The sequence below is a fragment of the Microtus ochrogaster genome, linkage group LG2 (genome assembly GCF_000317375.1).
Source record: "Microtus ochrogaster isolate Prairie Vole_2 linkage group LG2, MicOch1.0, whole genome shotgun sequence".
Taxonomy (NCBI): Eukaryota; Metazoa; Chordata; class Mammalia; order Rodentia; family Cricetidae; genus Microtus; species Microtus ochrogaster.
The window spans coordinates 40733098-40736733 of record NC_022028.1 but is presented as its reverse complement, the minus strand read 5'-3'; positions in this window follow the sequence as shown (position 1 = coordinate 40736733).

The window sequence follows — 3636 nt, the reverse complement described above, 5'->3', positions numbered from 1 at the left end:
TCCATCCATCCATCCATCCATCCATCCATCAATCCATTCATCCATCCATCCATCCATCCATCCATCCATCCATCCATCCATCCATACATCCATACATCCATACATCCATCGACTAATCTATTATACATCTATCTTTCTACCATCTAGTATTCCTTGAGCCATCCATCCATCCGCCAGTATTCATCACTGGTTTTATAAAACGGTAACAGCCCTACAATGCTAAAATCTCCCTCTTCCTTCAATTTTGTATCCATTGCTAGCCTCAGGGTCTTCATGGAACTTGAACTCTCACCTCCAGTAGGATTAGGAACAAATCAATCCTAGAAGCCAGTCTTAGCTCTATCCTCTGCCACCAATACGCTCTTCCTCAGTTTCCACAGCTGTGCCATGGAAAGAAACTTCAGAGTGTTTCTTGGAAGATTAAACAAGGCTCTACACATAAAAAATTATCATACTCCCTACACGTATCAAACGCTCATTATAGGTAGATGCATTCATGTTCTCAAAAATTAGCTATTAGGCTCCAAAATGCCGCGGCAATAAACAGAGACTAGAAAAACCAATTTGTTCTAAGGGGAGGGCAGTTGGTAGGTGTGGAAAGGTGTGGAAAGTTTTGAAATTTCACATCTCACAGAACCCTCACAGGTGGCACTGCAAGAAACCTGCTAATTTTAGCAAGAAGCAAATCAGAAGGGCGGACATTCTTGTGAGATTTAATCTTGGTAATATACTCATGATTTTGTTACCACATGTAAAAGGAGATGCTGGCGTTTCTTACGTGTCGGAAGTAGCAAGTAAGAATTAAATGATGCTTCCATAGACTTTCTGCAGATGCAACCGATGTGGCAACTAGAAACCCTATTGATTGTGCCAGGAATTCAATCAAACGGCATGTTTACATGAGTCACACCAAAGGAGTCTGATGCCTGCAGTCAGATGTGGTTTTGGCCCGTTGTAAATCAGAGTCTCATAGGGACAAAACTGAATGACGGGTTTCCTCTCAAAAGCAATGTTCACAGCCTCCCCTTGAGAGTTTGGGCTCTGGAGTTGGACTGAGCGTTGTAATAGAAATGAGCAGAGAAGCCAGGTGTAGCGACACGTGTCTTTAATTCCAGGGCTGCAGAGGCAAGCAGGTCTTTGTGAATTTGAGTCCAGTCTGTTCTATCTACGTGGTGAGTCCCAGGATAACCAGAGCTACACTACAGAGAGAAGCTGTGGAAAGAAAGAAACAGAGAGAGAGAGAGAGAGAGAGGACAAAGGCTCAGAGTGGGGTTTGAATTATATTCCTCTTGGATCATAGTCACTCATGCTGTTTTTGGTTGAACCATTATGGAAACAATTAACATGAGACATAAGGAAGAAAATTAACCTGCAGCCAGGTTACAAAGCTGCCATGAGGGCAGCGGCCTAGAACACTTTGTTGGGATGGAATTTAAAGGGATCTGCTTCTCTGGTGATGTCCAGTCTGACCCATTCCCAACTGAATAAGAGACACTGTCCTAGAACTGTCCTAGTCCATAGGACTGGAGCATGCACGGTGATGATGTTGTGGCCGAGGAGACAGGAGCGATGGCTTTATGGCAGCCACTTGGTGTCACAAGTATAACACACAGTCAACTTACTGACTAACGTCCTCATCAGTTTGCCTATAGCAACCACAGTCTTTTCTCCCTGCGGGAGTTCTCTCCCCGCCCCCTCTGTGTGTGTGGCAGGTCCCACATGCATGGGGATATCTGTGGAGGCCAGAGGAGGGCATCAGACTCCCTGGCGCTGGAGTTACAGATGGATGTGAATTGTCTTAGCCTAGTTTTTATACAAAGCACTTCCTTTTATATTTAATATGTAATAACCCCACTTCAGGAAGAATCCAATTGTACAGTGTTATTTTTCCCTCCATGGAAGTAAATGTGATACCTGCTGGAGATATGGCTCAGCAGTTAAGAACACTGGATGCTCTTGCAGAGGACCTGAGCTCAGTTCTTAGCACCCACGTCAGCCAGCTCAAAATCACCTTTACTTCCAGCTTCAGGTGATGCCACTCCCTCTTCTAGCCTCTGAGGACCCCCACGATATACGCACATGCACACTCGTGTGCACACACACACAAATAATAAAATAGTTCTTAAGTAAATGGTCTGGCCCTTTTTATGTTCTAACTTTCCATCTAGAGAAGTTTTCATGCCTAGAAATATTTAAGGGCTTCTCTGGTGGTCTTTAGACAGTGCACCACTATCTGGACTGGCTAATTTGGGGCAAGTGTAATTTTATTTTTAAATGGTATGGTTTCTGGGTGTGTCAATTCAGACCTATGACTCCAGTTCTTGGGTTTCTGGGGTAAGGGAACTTCCCTAAGCGCCAGTCTGGACTCCATAGGAAGTTCCAGACCACTCTGGGCTAGAGACTAAGGCCTTGTGTCAGAACAAAACAAAACAACGAAAACAAAGCAAAACAGCAACAAGCCATAGTTCCACTTCTCTGTTTTAGCCCCTTCCCCAGCCAGGCTTGTCCTGAGAATCACGCCGACTACATTGTGATTCTGTTTGACTCCTCTGAGTCAGTGCCACTTAAAATGGCCACCAGTTCCAAGGGACTAGGGCTTGCCGTTCTCAGCCTAGCTCTAGACCTCACAAACACCAGTCAGACTGTTTAATTGTGATCATTTCCTAGCACACATATAAAGTTCTGGCTGTTGCAGGGATGGCAGCCAGGAACACGGTGGCTGAATGCTCCCAGGTAATTTCCCACGCACGCAATATCTCGCCATACATGTGACAAGCTGCACAGAGAATTCATCATGTGGGGACAGGACACACCATTGAATTTGAAGGAAGACCATGGCAAGAACATCCTCGGAGCCACTCTCTGCCGTGTGGGGAGATGGCTTTCCTTGCCCTGCATTCTGTCTAGAAACCCACCTGGCTCAGGACCAAGTCACAGTTCTGACACCTTGTGTCCCTTCCTTGTGGTTTCCATCTTGCCCTTAATTTCACAACATGAAAGAGAATGAAGGAGTCTAATGGGCAAACGACATGAACACGTCAAGAGAGATCCGGGAAGACAGATCCACAGGGATTTTAGAGGCTCTGGCAGTAACCTTGCCGAAAGGTGCCGGCTTTTAAGAGTTGCTCTCTTTGCATAAAAACATCTCTGAGCACAATGAAATATTTAAAAGGGTGACATCAGCTAAGACCTCAACATTCAAAAAATGCACACTCAGGTCCTCGTTCCCTTGTGTGTCTGGGATGCACCCAGTGCTGGCTCACTACCACCTGCTGTGCACAAAGCCCTGTGTCCTCCCAGGACAGGAAGACTATTCCAGAGCCGTGTCTCTCCAGAAGAAACCCAAGCTTCTAAAAGGAATGTTTTTAAAATTAACATTGCTACCACGACTTGCAAATTGAATGGCCATCCTTCCTATATCCAATCATTCTGATGCCCTTTCTCGATTGTAAGTCACCTAAAGCACTTTTTTATACACCATACAAAATGCGCTAGCCAAGCTGTTCTTAGACTCTTGCTAACTAACTTCGGAGCGAGTGTAGGAATGAATAGGCATTTGGTCATACCTGGGGATTGTTCTGATTTCTCCATAAAGGGCAAAGGCTTTGAGTTCACACCTCATGTTACCTTTCTCAA